Genomic DNA, 17,500 nt, shown 5'->3' with positions numbered 1-17,500 from the left:
TACTAATTCATTTACACTCAAATGTATAATTAAATAAATAAAAGATGGACAATCTTTTTTTAACATAAAATTAAAACAGTTCTTGTATATAGAGCTATATAAACTCAAACACGTTCATATTCATGTAAGCTGGTAAGTGTACGTCGCAATGTGCGAACCTTGTGTATTAGATAACCGCTCACCACTAGGTAGTGCAGCCGTGGCTGATCTCCTTCGGCCGCGGGCGATGGATAGATTACATTAAGATACAACGCACAGACACGCACAGCTCAGAACCCATGAAGAATTGAAAAGTTTGCAGTATAATGATCTTACTCTAAAATAGAAGTTAGTTATTTTAAACTTAAAACCCACAATTGATCTATGTATGATAATGCTTTTGATTGAGAATGACATTGCTTTTATTAATTTACTAAACGATTTCTTAATTGACACTCAATCGTTTCATCCATAAGCTGACTCAATAAACTCATATAAGAGATAACCGCTGACCGCTAGGTAGTCTAGCCGCTACCACGGTGACCAATTTCCTCGGCCGCGGGCGATGGAGAGCTTACGAAATGGCACACACACAGAGCTCTGATTCAAGGTAGATTTTTAGAAATGGAGTTACTTACTAAAATGTAATGCATAGATTTTTTTAATTCCATACTTTGTGTTTTACTAGAAAAGAAAAAGAATGTTTTGTTTTCCAATTTCCAGTTTTAAGAACAATAAGTACTTAACAACAATGACTTAAACTCCTAAAAAGGCATGTATTCTCAAAACTTTCTTATGAGTTAATGCCTCCTGTATAAACCAGCATACTTTCTGTGGTAACTTTGAGCCAGTTGTACGCACAAAGACTTTCGTTAACTTGTCAAATGAAAACAGGTACGTGTCAACATGTAAAGCTTTTTACACTCATACTACACGAATCACTTACAAAATAACATTGTAACGACCTTTATAAGATCCCAAAACACAACTTTTCCAGCGACAGCCATATCAAAATCCTAACCGTTTTTTTTTAGTTATTAAGCGACACACTTTTCGGGGTATTGTCCCTTAATTTAAGGGGCCAGCCCTTTTTTATTAGTGTCAAATGAAAGCTCTTGATATTATGCACAACTTTTATTCTACATGCTTTAACAAAATATTTTTAGTTTAAAAGATATAAAGGAAGACGTCTAAATTTTTGCACTTTTTGAAATCCTGTTTTTTTCCCCTACCTTTTCCTAAATAAAAAAACGTAATTCAAAAACAAAAACTGATGTGCACAACTATAATGTCTCTGTTATTCAAATTCTTTGGATTCTCATTCCCTGTTATCATAGTCTGGGGGCCTTTGTCTGGAAACAAAAGGTCCTTCAAAATTTTGAAAGGAGAATAACTTGTTAACGGAAAGTGATTTCTAAGTTTTATGAGTTGAGTAAGATATCGTTTTGTAAAGTCTATTAGCCCTGAAAAATTTAACAAAAACTGATTAGAAATAAACACGATATGAAGCTTCAAAATTCACGTCTAGGAAGAAAAAAAAAGAAAAAATAGAATAATCTTCACCTGCACAATGATAGTAAGGTCTTCCTCTGGAACGGGAGACCTCAATAAATAGGTAATATGTAAAACTTCACAACCCCCCCCCCCCCTTATTGTTGCCCCATCCTACCCATCCTACCAATGTGAACCATGATTTCAGCCGTATTCAATCTACATACCCTGAGAATGCTTCCATCACAAATTATTCACTTCTTGTCATATGTTTTGAGAAAAAGATTGTATAGATAGTCTCAATATACAGTGTATTCCTTTGTAATATCATCCATCATGGTCTCATCCTACCCATGTACTGAGAAAAATTGAATCTACACTACCCGAGAATACTTCCTACACAAATTTGAGGTGTTCTCTCCAAATTGTTTTTTTTTTAAGAATTTTTTTTTTTAAAAACACAAATATTTCCAATAATTCTAAATAATCTTCCCTTTACAAAGATGGTGACCCTTTATTAGAACAAAAATGAATCCTCTTCCCCAGTGATGCTTTGTGCCAAGTTAGAATGAAATCACCCCAGTGGTTCAGGAGGAGAAAATAAAAATGTGAACAGTTTACAACGTCAACGCGAACAACACAAACAACGATCGACAGACTTGATCAGGAAAGCTCACTTGAGTCATCGGCTCAGGTAAGGTAAAAAATAAATGATTCATGTAATGAGAAAGATTTTCTGGAGGTAGTTTAAAGTGGGGTATTAGATATATCTTACTAAAAGTAGAAAAGCTGTTGTGCTGGGTAATGAAACTTGCATTAAAAAAGTTGAAGAAGAGTGCTAAATTTTTAAATCGTTACCAAGTATCGGCCGAACGTTATGACAAAACAAAACCTGTTTTGCCCATCAACATTCAATGGGTCGTTATTATTATGCATCAGTAAACAGCAATTGTACCCTATTTAAATAGTGCGTATAATTTTAATAGAGACGACCTATTCTATAACATCCGTATAAAACGGTAACTGTCGGTCTACATTTGCGTTCAGAACTTAGATAATCAACAACTTATTGGCAGGTTTGTCCGTCTATCCATTTACTGATATAGGTAAATATCTGATATGATTTAAACCCGTATTCATTGCAGTGGTGGTTCTCAATCAAGGGACAACGGTTACAACAAATACAGGTTTACATTTTTTATAAATTGGGGTTTTCTTTGACTTACTATCGGGCTTGTTAAATTTTGATCATAAATTTTGCATTTAAATATATCATGGGAATACCTTTCAAAATGTTATGTCCCAGTTACACTTAACAATATATATTAAATCAAATGATATAAGATGATGAATAGCGGGAGGTTTTTACACATTGACAATATATAAAACTAATCATGCAGCCAAATTAATCTTACAATCATTGCATTAATAATACCATTGTACACATTTTTCTTTCTTGCAGTCGTAAAAGGCATTTTACTTTCAAAACATTTTAAAAGAAAGGATACATTCTAAAGGAACTTTAAAAAATCAATCATTGTCCGTGACAATGACAAACTGACTATATATATATATATATATATATATATATATATATATATATATATATATATATATATATATATATATTGTAAAAACTATCATGTTCATAAAAAAAGTTGCATTTGGTTTTTGGTATCATTACTTTCACCCCTGCGAATGTTATAGTCATTTACTTTTTAGACCATGGTTTTATTTGACCCTTTTAGTTTCGCAGTAAATATCGTGCCTCGTGTTTATAGTCTATTTTAGAGAATCTAGGTACTTGTAGTCAAATATAAATTATAGAGGTTTATTGATTTTAAACTTTATCTTCATTAATTGGTGGGTAAAATGTGTTCTAGAAATAAATGTGACAATACTAAAAATGTTTTTTTTCTGTTGTTGCGACAATAAACATGCTTAGTAGAGATCCCCCCTAAGAATTAATTTTCGATTCGCGCCTGACCTAGTAATAACATCAATAGTGAAACAGATTGTACTATTCTATGCAGAATGTTCCTTGAAAATGTATCGATATGCAAAACATTCACCCATTATTTTTTTTAAAACATCGTATTACACACCACAAGCATCAAACATGGCTATGATTTTATTAAGCAACCCAATGTTTATATTATCAACCACTCTACACGTGGTTGAACACGAACGATAACTCTGTTCTGAATATCAAAGTTTAATTTGAAAAACCGCTAGATGGTGAAATAAGACATACATCTTAAAAGATGTTGATGTTTTAACATAATTCAAAGTAGAATATGATATGAAAATCGACCAGTACTTACGTATTTTGAGAATATTATCCGAACACTTATACTTCCGCTCGAAATTTCACAGGAACTGAACAAATCTCGGTGAAGTCTCGTGAACTTTCATTCGAGCACCTCTGGATTTATGACATACTTAACAACAATAAAGAAAACATCCCGAACACATTCGCAGGGGTGACTTTGTCAGCAAAAAATTTAAAGTCTACATAAAAGTCTACATAAAAGTCTGAAAACTAAATCGCATGTTGGCTTGTTTAAGGTTTCATGAGGCTGGGTCTAACAACAAGAGAATCGCCTCAGGGTTGGCCTATTATCGATCCCGTATGGGGAAAAAATACCTTAACAATTGCATCAACTATTTCTTCTTATGTAAGTTGACACTCTTATTCATCAAATACGTACAGTGTTAACAGTATCAGAAGGCCAATCATCTTTTGACATTATTAAGAAAATAAAAGAGTCAACAATTGAAAAAAGCAGAGTGTATTAGCTTGGATAACATTTATGCGTGTAGTCAAGCATCCCCTTAAAGTCTGTTCCAAGATATTTTTGCCACATATCTTCTTAATTTTCTTGATATTTATAAATACTTCTTGGTAAAAAAGATTTTCATTTACAAGTATAATTTTTTTCTTCCAAGATTTCCTCTTTGCAACGCCCCTTCTAGCTTGTCAGGTTTCAATACACGGCAAAAAATGAAACGTCTACGGGCATTTTCTAATGCTAAAGAGAAGATGGTACCCGCATTAAAAGGTTGAAAAATTGTCGAGGTATTCCGAGTGACTTCCGAATGTACAAAAGATGTAAACATTCCCTCTTATAGATTTCCGTAGAAATTCTGTTTTCGTTGCTGTTAATCATTAGGAAGGGAAAAAGTTATCATGGAAATTTTCTCTGCCATCGATTTCAATTTTTTTTACACAGGTATATCGTCCAAATGTGCTGTATAAATATCTTGGGGCAGATCATAGTTGGTAGAGCCTTGTAGTCTTTGGGGCGGTATAATAGTCCCTGGTACGCTTCAGACGCTTTAGTGCTATTAAACGCTTGAAAGTATGTGCGATACACAATATCAAATTTCTTCAATTCGGATGTGACCCACCGATTGTAAATGGGCGTTCTGTTTGAGTACACACATTTACTATGATCGGAATCCGGTATGTTTAAAACGTAATTTAAAGGTTCCATGAGAGCTGGTAGTTGTCACTGTATAGAAAAGTGCTAATAAAAATGTGGTTTATTTGGATCACAAGCTATACTTTTGTTGGGCATCTCGAATTTACTGTCTGCACATTTAGACAAAATTGTATTATTGACCACTTTTAATCAACTTTGATTAAAACCCCATCAAATTATTTGCGCAGTAATATTGTTATTTTTAAGGTTCGTTATATTTTGTCTTTTGTTTTCATTTTCATTCACTTTCCAACGGAAGACCTTATTGTTATTGCTTTGGTTCTTGTTCCCTATTATTATTATTCTTGGTTTTTTTCCAAGCGATGTAATGATTGTTTCATGTGTTACGTAATTAGGGGATTTTAGGGGCCAAAAGTCCAGTATTTTGATCACATATAATTATATATCTCAGAAAGGAAAACTATTTTGAAATGCAGCATAGAAGAAAAGATGCTCAGAATGATGTATTAAATCCTATGCAATTTTCAAAATTTCGTTAAACGGTCCCTATAAGGAGTTAAGGGATCGGCCCCTAAAATGTTCTTTGCCATATATCTCAAGAACGGTAACGAATTTCTAAACAGTTGTTGAACAAAATGTGTTGGGATTTAAATGACCTTTTATTTGATATCAAGACAAAGGGGCTGGCCCCTAAAATTAGGGGACCAAAGGGCTCTAAAGCCTTTTATCTGTAGCCCTTTACTGAGGGATATTTTGTGAACGGTTATAGAAGCAAATATGTTCATCTTACAGTTATGTATTCAAGTAATGTAATGATTTTATCATGTGTTACATAATAAAGGGTTTTTAGGGGCTAACATTATAGAATTTTGATCACCAATATCTCAGAAAGGAAAAATATTTTGAAATGCAGTAAAGAAGAAAAGATACTCAGAATGATGTACTAAATAATATGCAATTTTCAAAATTTCGTTAAACGGCCCCTAAAAGAAGTTAAGGGATCAGCCCCATAAAGGTTCTTTCCCATATATCTCAAGAACGGTAACGAATTTCTTAACAGTTGTTGAACAAAATGTGTTGAGATTTAAATGACCTTTTATTTAATATCAAAATAGGGGCTGGCCCTTAAAATTAGGGAACTAAAGGGCTATAATATTTTTCATCTGTAGCTCTTTACTGAGGGATATTTAATGAAATGCTATAAAAGCAAATATGTTTATCTTACAGTTCTGTATCCAAGTAATGTAATGATTTATTCATGCGTTATGGAATAAGGATTTTTTAGGGGTCAAGAGTCCATAAACTATGACCCCCGATATTTCAAAAAGGAAAATATTTTGAAATGCAGTGTAGAAGAAAAGATGCTCAAAATGATGTACTTTACAAAATGCAACCTCCAAAATTTGGTTCAGCGGCTCCAATAAGGATGTAAGGGACTGGCCCCTAACACTTTTTTTTCTCAGATATCTCAAGAACGGTGACGAATTTCTAAACACTTGTTGAAAAAAGCTCTTATCCCTGAAACAAAATAGTATCTGGCCCTTAGAATGTAGACCCCGTTTTTCTATTCTAAATAATGTTTACCTGTTAAATAGCAAAATCATGATCGAACATATATCTCAAATTCTAAAATCAGACGGAAGACCTCCTCGTTGCTCGCAACGAGATCGTGTCTAGTTATTACTGTTATTATTATCATTGTTTGGCTATACATGTATTGCCTTGCCTTGTGAGTTACATCAAATATATACCTACACTCGATTTTGAAAGCTAATTCATGTTTGCGTAGTAATTTTTTGAATGCTACACTTTGTTGTCATGACGACTGTGCTTTTTTGCGGGTAGATCTCATGCAATGCGCATTACGCATTTAATACCAAGCAGAACAAATTGTGTTAGAATATTAAATTCTACATTCAAAACGATACTACTTTAATTATTAATATAAAGACAATGCAAATTTTCAGAAAAGTATTCATATAAAGATGTTACCATACAAAATAGGTGCAGGTCTGTAGCTCCTTGTCAGAAAAAAAATCGGATGGACGACCTGGTAGCTACAGTGCCTGATATAGTGAAAACAAAACCGCAATTTACGGCGCACAAAAATTGCGCTAGTTTTAGACTGATGAATCTGTAACGTGTAGGGGGTAGACTATCTGTCTGACGTTACTATGGGACAAGGGTCTGCGTAGAATAAGACCTCGGAGAACAAAACAGATTGACACAACGTATTTACAAGATCTTGGTCTTCCTGGACCAGGCTATGGATGAAACCGAGCACCGTCTCAATTAGATGTCTTAGACCTGTGACCCAAACCAAGGTCTCTAACCAAGTGCCCAAGCACAAGGTCTCCGTGCTACCTAGTGAGCCTTTACCAGGTTACTTCTCAGTAACAAGGGTATTCAACCGAAGATACCAACACCTCGAAGAGCCCGATACCCTAGAGAAGATGCCAACACTTTTCTTATCTGAACTCACTATGTGTTTAGCCTTACTAGTTCTCTGCCGAGCTGTAGCTTAACGATAGAGGATGCCAACACCCCTATCTTCGTCGAGAACGTAACCGCTATCAAAGTGATCAACACTTTAACTCGCAGAGAGTACTCAAAGACAAGAGTTTCAGAGAGACGTACACAGGTTATAACCACGTAGTCAATCTCCCTCACATACACGAAAGAGCCTTATATAAATAAACTGCTCTAAACAATAAATGGGTGTTTAATTTCAGCCATGCCATATTTTTAATAAATAATACTGCCTGTATTATACAGAGACCTCTGTTATCTCTAAATCTAAGTATTTGTATACAATGAATAGTATTGTAAAGAAGATCATATAATATACTAATGATTAGAGATAATTAACAAGCATTTAATGATGTAAATCTATATAACTAAGGGAGGTAACTCTATAACAAAAATGCGTGCCTAGCTACAAATCTTATTTTCGAAAACATTGTGGACAAATATTAGATTTAAAAAAAAAATTATCTGACATTTTACTACAGGTATCGTCACGTAACTTGACTGTGTTTGGCGCAAAGGAGATGATTTTCTGATGATCTATTTTACGTACGACTTAAAAACAAATTTGTACATGTCAAATCTTAAAAAAGTGAGAAAACGAAAATAAAAAAAATTAAAAAAGATTGCTATAAATGCAATTCAGTCTTTGATTTTTCGATACAACTTTTTGATTCTTTAATATCAATTAAAATGGGTTGTTCTTTACTTTTTGTGTTGTTATTGCAAAAAGGAAGATTTGATACGGTGTGGTTTATATCAGTGAATAAGTTTGCATTTTAAATACCGTAAATCAAAACTAGTACCCAACTTAAACTCATAGCTCTCTTTCAATGGAGGAAAATCTTTAAAATCATGGGTCAGTTTTGAATATATTCAATTTTCACAACAACGAACTAAAAAATATTTTAATTACTTTACCTATATAGGATACTTCACTTCATAAAAGCCCTTACAAATGAAGAAATATTGCATATTTAGCGATTTCCAGTCTTTTTCTCTTCCTTGCCATGATATGAACAACAGTTAAGAGAAACTTCAAGAGTACTGTGCAACAGTATAGTTCAGAAGTGACGTAAATCAAATGTTAATACTTAAGAATTCAAAGAAACAATTAGAAAATCTGAAATCACAAAGTTTTACTATAATCAATAGCATCAAAACTTTCGATTTTCCTACAGTTTATACAACACCCTAACCCCCCCCCCCCCCCGCGATAAATTAAAGTCCAGGCATTTTGATGTCATAGATAGGTTTTTAGTGGGTTTTTTTAAAGTTTTTTTTTGTTTCAATAAAAATGGATCACGTACATTCACTTACCTTATTTTCGGTCATTTGCTACTAGTTTGCTAAAAACCATTCGGATTTTGCATACAAGTACTCTAAATTGGATATTAAAAGGATTCTTGAGTTTCTGATGTAATTTTCGAAAATCAAGTCCTCAACAATCTGTTGAAATTCGCATGGGTACCAGTTGTGCCCCATTGTGAGCATTTTTTTTCTTTATTTATATGAAACAGAATGTATTCAAAAACTTGTACGTGGAAAAAAAATAAATCACTTGCTGTGCCCTTCAGCTAAACATTCAGGTACTAGTATATCAAGGACGTATTATCAGTTAACAATTGTGATTTCTACACTTACGTCGACCCGATATATCCCAGTGAACTTGAAATGAAAAATACGAAGATCTAGCGTCGTCTGTTTCATATTTGAATAATTTACAGGAAAGGGACATTGACGGTAACCTTAAACCACAAAACTTTATGATAAAATGTAATAACTTCAATTCTTTTATAGTCAAATTTCCTTATTTATGAAGCAATATACCTTCATCACCTGAAACTGCAGTCTTTGTCTCTCTGTTAATTCGATACGCAAGGGCATGCTATACGAATGCACAGTTTCTAAGGCAAGGCAAGCTACTGACAAACAAGTTGATAAAACAGGACTATCAACAATCTCGTTTTTTTTTCGCTCATCTTGCATCTATCTCAGATATTTAATCCTAAAGCTTATTGCTGCACGCTCTTGCTTTGACTCGCACTTTTTTCACTCACCATGAAGGACATAAATTTGACGACAATAAGATGGGGCTTGTTATTTCTTCATTGGCATCCCAGCTGTCCTGTTTTACAGATATCTAGTTTCAAAAATGTTGTCTTTTAGCATGACACGGTTTTTCCTATGGCCCCCTCCGTGTATTCCACTAGACAGAAAAACAACAGGTTGTATCGCTTCGTGTAAATACAAAAAGTTGTCGTGCTGTGAATTTTGTATTTACACGAACCTTGTCAACATGGCATTTCTATGATTGTTGTATTCCATGCTCGACTGAGTTTTGTCCAACTTTATTAGTTGCTCTTTGACCTAGACTATGGTTTGCGTTGGCACTCCTATTGTATTACCCACAACCGGACGATTTCTTAACTTGCTTCTGTACGGTCACTCTCAAACATTATCACCAGGTCCTCATTACCTAACTCGATAAGTGTATCATAAAACTCGTCTACCTTTGAGAGTCTATTGTCAATAATCACAGGTTTTTTAAGCATTTGTTCTACCCATACATTGTATTTGCTTAGCATGCATTTGCTTTCCCAGTGGTACATTTGAATGGGCTGTTGGTGGCCTAGGTTCATCGTTTATAATATTAGTATGTGCATATGTACTGCTTTCCATAGTTTCTAATGTTTCCTTCATTTCACAATTTCATATTAATACAGGACCGGACTCACCAGATTTCTAAACGTCCTGGTTCTTGTCTTGTCATTGAAATAGCTACTATTTTATACATTGGTTTCAGAAACACTCTCGGTTAGTCGATAATAATAAAATCATTTTTCTCAACCATATTTTTCCATAAATATATTACATAAGCATTTCCAAGAGAAACACTTTATTAATTTTGCCCAACTTTGAGCTTTGTTGCTACAAGTAATTTACCCAATACAAGTAACTGAATCAAAATCTACCAATGAGCCCAAGTTCATTTGCAATGAAATAGAACAACAGATTGCGTTAACGGTCGTTTATTCAATGAACCCAATTTGTATTCTTTAAATTGAAAACAGTTAATTAAAGATGAAAAAAATCATTGAATAAATGACAAATTAATTAGCAAAGGTGGGGTTAAAAACCGCCAACTCACAATAATTCAAATACTCAATTAAGTAAGAACAAAATTTGACTATGATATAATGTGTGTGCATATGTAAAGGTTGTAGGTGGGTGGGTAAAACAAAGTTCATGGAAAAATTTACATCCAGCAGCAAAATCAGAGAAAATAAGAACGAGAGAATTTACATGTGCCAGGTTGTGATAAGAACATACTTTATTACAAAAGATGATTGGATGCTGGACATGTTAATTGATCTCTTATGTTTAACAATCTTAAAACCTACCCCCAGTGACCCTGCTGTGCACAAATGCAAATTATCGTCTGTAACATGACCAAGTATTTTGACCATGGTTGTTAATGAGCATCCCCCTTACATGCACACAAACATTATTTTACAAGCTTGACTTACAAAAAGATATTAATAAAACGCACACAAGTATATTATACAGAATTTGTTGCCAAAAATGATTTTATTTACAATAAAATTAGTTTTTGAATGTTTTGGTAATGGGATTTAGCTGTTTATATTTCGATAAATTTGTTTATTAGAAAGGTCTACTGATTAGAACTTGGAACACTTTACAATATAGGGACCGCGAGGTTTCGCGAGATTTCGATCAGTTGCCAATCTCTGTTATTTATTTCGCTGTGTAGAAATGTTACCAACTCCTTATAGCAACATGTACTTGGTCCCATTTTTTCGCGGGTCGAATTTTGATTTGAGGCGAAATATCGCGGTACGTCTTTATGTCGTTTGTTTTGTTATTAAATTTTGTACAACCTTTTTTCATTAAAATATTGCTAAATTGACAGGGAAAACTGCTGTCATATCTTTAATTATGCATATTCATAGCATAACCATCGTTTAAAAGCGTTTACAAAATCTGATATAAAATCAAACTGAGTTGCTTTAATTAGAGAAGCTAATTTAACTCCGTGAACAAAACACGTAATATATTTTGTAAACACGCCTGAAGTGTAATATTTTGGTTAGTGCTTATGAAACATAAACTTGGCATTATGAAGACATTTCAAAAATGTTTTAATCATAAAAACAAATTTAACAATGCTAACTGGAAAACTCCTTTTAAACAAACTGAAATCACTGCTTTGCATTGATTTTAATTTAGAAAAAATAAATGGATTGAATCTTCATTAGTACATAGTATTTCCTACGGAATAAATCTGATGACAGTGTCACTGATCTCTGTAATATTCTGATTATTGTTGATAAAATATAAACTTGGCAATATAAATACATTCAAAAGAATGATTTAATATATGTAAGGAAAACAAATATAACAATATTCATTGTAATTAAAGTCCTTTTTAAACTAAAAAAAAATGCAAATTTGCAAAAACTAGAGTAAGAAAAAAAATATTATGGATAAAATCATCATTAGGATATCCTACGGGATAAATGTTCTGACGGTACCACGGATCTCGGCCCTACAGATCGGACACTGCCGGACGGCGGGGGCACACATCACACAGCAGCACATGTGTCCACAGGGCAGGAACACCATCCCCACCTCAGCGTCCAGACAGATCTTACAGGTCTTCTGCTCACGTAACAACCTCCTCTAGATCTATAAATAGACAAAGTTATGTTAGATATATAAATAGACAGTTAAATCTGATCTATATATAGACAAGGTTACATTAGATCTATTAAGGGGCAAACTTTACATCAAACTTTTCATTAAACACACAGATTGACAGATTCACATACAGATCATATGATAGACACATTCACATACATTTAGGAAATGAATCTAATTTCTACAAATGTTTAAGATACATAACCTGGGGATCTTACTCTGAAGTATGATTGGTGATGTTTTGAAAAGAAATGATTGGTTGTTTGGAACATGTGATTTTTGACGAGTACATCTGAGTGGATGATATTAAAGAATGTAATTAGAATGCAATTTTTTTTTACCTTTGGATCCTGGTTCTACTGTAGTGTTAGATGACGTTCCTCCTGTAAAGACAACAATAACCATCATTGAATCAATCTTCTAACTCACATAATATCAAGCCAAAAAAAAATAAAACTAAAATCGGTTGAAATCTTGATTCAGCATTTTATTTGCAAGACCGCATAGGTTTATTCATAATCTGACAGTACCATAATTACATTGGAACATAACCAATTTTTAATTTATCTTATTGCAATTTATTTAGCCAGAAAAAGTTGGACAATCCATCACATTCTGATACATGTATGTCACTATATATTGCATGCTTAAAAATACTTTTAAAGAAACCAGCCTTAGGTCTAAAAAAAAGTTGTGTGTTTCGGGTAACCCGACCTAACCTACAAAAATGGCCCGATCCAACCATTTTTAGATGTCTGATTTTATCCGATTGTGAATTTTATCTTATTTCCGATAAAAAATACGTTTTTAAATATGAAACAAACAAACATTCTTAGGATTCATGCAAAAAAAATATTATAAAAAAAATCCCTACCTACCTAACCTAATTTTTTCATCAGTGTTACCCTAAACACACAACTTTTTTTTTAGGCCTTAAGATAAAATGAATTCTAAATCAATACATGTACATCATTCTATTAAGAAATAAAATAAAAATATGTCTGTGTATGACAACTTAATTTACGTACCCGAGTTAGGAGTACGTTGATTGGTCCTGGTAGGTGAGGGGTCAGGAGGGGGTGGAGAGATATCTAGAGGGGTATCTGGAGGAATATCCGGGGGATATCTGGAGGGATATCCAAGGCTCCCAGGTCATGTGACGAGGACACATTGAGGGCCCCGGGATTCTCCTCCAATGTCAGGACAGCATTCAACAGAGCCTCAGCAGAACTTCGATCACGGTCGAATTACAGCAACCCGCCACTTCCGACCTAGTTTTTTTTCCAGCTGAATCTAAATTGTCAAATTTATGTTGCACTCCTTGTTCATCTACCGCCAAGACCTTCCCATTATAATAACAGGAGCTTTGGATTCCTTCGTCCTTGTTCAGTTGTCGAAATAGATTTAAATTCATTAAAGACTTCAAAAGTAAGGGTTTCAGTTTCGGGGCTATTTGTTCACTGTACTTTCGACGGCCTTTTGTTCGACATAATGGCGCATTTATTCAGACGATGATACCGATTGTAAATTAAATTGCACCAATCATTTATCTGGAAACTTTTTGCTAATTTTTTCTGACCTTTTTTGGCTTATCAGTTTTTTCTAACTTGCTTAATCCCTCCATTTTATTAGACAATGATGGTAACCTAACAACAAAACTTTATGATAAACGTGTTGACTTTAATTTTTTCTATAGTCAACTTTCCTTACTTATGTAGCATTATACCTTCATCACCTGCATTTGGTGTTTTTATCTCTCAGTTAGTCCAATGCGCAAGGGCATACTCTTCCGATGGACAGTTTCGAAGGCAAGGCAAGCTACTGACAAACAAGTTGATAAAACAGGACTATCAACAGTCTCGTTTAAAATCATCTTTTTCTAAGTTCTATGGTCGATACAACGACCTTGTCAGCAAATACAATCTTTCGATCTTTTTGTGTTTTTTTTTTAAATTCAGTTTTATCAATTAAGGAATGACAATGCAACTTAATTAGGTTTCCATTTCTTGATATTTGTTCAATTTTCAATTTCTTTGATATTCTTAAAGCGCTATGGTTATTTAAAGGTGTGAACTGTCACATTTTTATTCCACCGGCACTAAGCTTATAGCACAACTCTCTGAGTTCTTTTGCTGTAAGAAACGTTCATAGGACCTATTTTCCCCAATAATTTTGACTACATGCAAGTCACGCGCGGACTCCCGCTGCGTCTTGCAGTCCCCCTGAGTACGCGCGGATCTCCATGAACATGTCGCGACCTATGGCTCACCTGGAGATGTGCAGCAGCCTGCGATGCAGTACAATCCTCAAGACTATACCGCACTACCAGCCAGTTCTAGCCACCCGACCGTCCGGAATAGACCTAGATATAAGGATCTCCGCTATGATGGCAGGTCCAACTGGAAAGCCATCCTTCATAAGTTTGTTCGCCTTTCGCGCAGCCAACATTGGAATGAGACCGAGCAACACGATCAATTCTGTTTCTTCCTGGAGGGCCCGGCCAGTGAGTATTACACCTTGATGCTGGAGACTACCCCCCGCCTGAGGTTCAGCGAAATACTCCGGAAGTTCGACAAGCGCTTTGGCTCATCGGCACCAGACCTCACTCATCAACTTAATTTCCAATCGGCGACCCAGAATAGTGGTGAGTCCCTGAAGGAGTGGGCAGATCGTGTACTTGTATTGGCCACCCGAGCTTTCCCCCAGCTGCCAGATATCCACACTCAGGCCATACCCCGCCTGTGTTATGGTGCGAAGGATGTGGACGCCGGCCTGTACGCCTTGGACGGTAACCCTAAGACTGTGGAGGAGGCACTGGACCGGATGCAGTTTTACCAGCAATCGCGGCGGAGAGGGCCCTCTCAGCATGTAACAGCGAGACAGATGGCGGAAGATGACCGGACAGTGGAATCTAGGAGAGAAGCAGACGAGGAGAGTAGGAAAATGCAAGAATGGCACAGACGCATTTGTCAATTAGAGGAAGCTGTTGAAGAGATGAGAACCCCAGTTAAGCCCGAGAATAGTGAGATACAGGACTTGTGGAGCCGGGTGTACGATTTGGAGATGGCGCTCAAGGAGACGACCAGTAGGTCGGGTACCCCACCGCCTTCTGCGAGAGAGGAAGCAAGCCTGTGCTTCCAGTGCAGAGAGATTGGATACTTCTGCAGGGATTGCCCTCTGGATGCTAGACAGAAGTCGGAAGGAAGTGTTAGTGGGGACTGGGATAGCCCCCTGTCCAACCGAGGTGCCTGTCCGGCGGAGGACTATAGCAGAGGACCCCAGTTTAGGAGCAGAGCCGCTAGCGAGAGTCAGCTTATTAGAACGGTACGCATGATGACACCCGATAGAAGTGACAGAACAGAAACACCCCCTGTGGATGGTTGTACCACGGAGCAGACTTCCCGGAAGTCAAGTTCCAACCCACTGGTGGTGGAGGTGCGTTCCTGTATGAAGAGCAGGAGGGAACACAGTGGACTTAAGGTGCAATTTGAGAGCTCACCTTCGCCTGATCTGTTCTCCAATGGAGAATCTGAGGTTCCAGGGAGCAGAGTGTCAGCCCCTGCAGACTGGAGTGCAGAGTGCAATTTTGCGGCCACGTGAGGAACTCGCTGTCGAGTCTGAGTGCCCTAATGTCGTGGACTGCAATGGAGAGGACTCGATGGGGGTTGTTAAATGTGGGGGATGTGGCGAAGCTGAGAGCGAGATCCGGGAGTTGAGGGGAAAAGTGCAGCTGCTAGAGAAGACTCTCAAGGAAGTACTTGACTCAACTCGGCTTGGGACCCAGATGACTGGCCTCCCCAGAAGGCATCCTGGCCCAAGGACAAGCAACTGTTTTAAGTGTGGGAAGTCTGGCCATTTTCGGAGAGAATGTCGCACTTATGTCAGACGGAAGACGGAAGGAGGTGCTGGAGACGATTGTCCTCTGCCTTACCGTGGTGCCAGTCGAGCAGTTGCAGATACAAAGACACAGATGGGCAGTTCACAGCCCATGGAAAGCGGGCAGCTTCGCACTGTGTGCCGGCTGACCCGGGATAAGATGAACAGTTTGAGGAAGCCCCCTGCAGGTGACCCATGTGTGGATCAGGACACCTCTGGTGCCGTTATCGGGTGCAGGAGGAAGCGTGGTAGGCGAAGGGTGCGACACAAGAGGCTGAAAGCTGCGGTCTTGGGAAATGGTGAAGTTACCCCGACAGACAGTAATCCGGGGCGGCAAATGCAGCGCAGTAAGGAGATCCCTACAGAATCCAGATGCCCTGAGGCCATGGGGGACTTGGTGGATGACTCCGTGCCCCAGATTCAGGGAGCAGTCTCGCGGGATGAAGATCTGTATGTTCAGGCTGCCACTACAGTTAAGCCGAGAATTATGGAGAGCAGCCCTGAGGTAGCGAAGGAGTATTTCAAAGTTCCTGCCGGAGGACAGCACCAAGGAGAGGCAACAAACTCGAAGTACTCCAGTCCTGGCGTCCTGATAGAAGTGATGGATGTACCACCGAGACCCTCTTTGCCCTCAGTATTGCGTACGGCATGTCTTGTTGACCAGACATAGCGGAGCTGCCCTTCCCGGACTGAACCAGCAACCCAAGACGACTTGGACTGTCCCTGGATTTTCCTTTGTGTGTGTGTGTGTCGGCCCTTGTCGTGGAGATGGGCCCTGCCCTTGTGACTTGCTATCCCGGCTGTTGCTGGGATGGGCGTTGTAGCGCCACCCTGATTGTGGGTCCCACCTGTAGGTGGGACAAGGTTCCCTTTCATGTTATCCCGGCTGTTGCTGGGATGGGAGTGATTGCCCCCCTGAAGATCGGTGGTCCCACCTGTAGGTGGGACTGGCTCCCCAGAAAGAAGACGGAGGGGAGTGTGGTGTTCGTGGAATCATTTCTAGTACGAGCTACCTGGTAGCCATGACGTCATAGGGCGGGAATCCGCTCGTGCAGATTTCCAGAAGCTGACAGCTACATGTGAAGATGTATAGGTGAGTTCGGGGCAACCCACGGTTATTATATAGATAGTGTTAGGTAGAGAAACACCATAGCAGGCCTCTGATTGGCCGATTCTTACTACTAGACAAATCTCGTTGAAAGAAAAGTTTCCTCCGAATTTATCGATTTGAACGAACGTCAACGAGTTCTTTATATCATTTTGAATTTCTAAAGAATAGGATGAACATCTTTGATTTATATACAGGGGCTCGTCACGAAGTTTTTTCACCCTTTTATATGTATCACCTCTATACAATGAAATAAAATGTATTTTATTGTATAGAGGTGGTACATATTTAAAAGGGTGAAAAACTTCATGACGAGCCCCGGTGAATCTCGTTAATATATATAATATTAGTT

Source organism: Crassostrea angulata, chromosome 5 (genome assembly GCF_025612915.1).
Source record: "Crassostrea angulata isolate pt1a10 chromosome 5, ASM2561291v2, whole genome shotgun sequence".
Taxonomy (NCBI): Eukaryota; Metazoa; Mollusca; class Bivalvia; order Ostreida; family Ostreidae; genus Magallana; species Magallana angulata.
The sequence above is the reverse complement of the archived record's forward strand: the minus strand, read 5'-3'. Positions refer to the sequence as shown.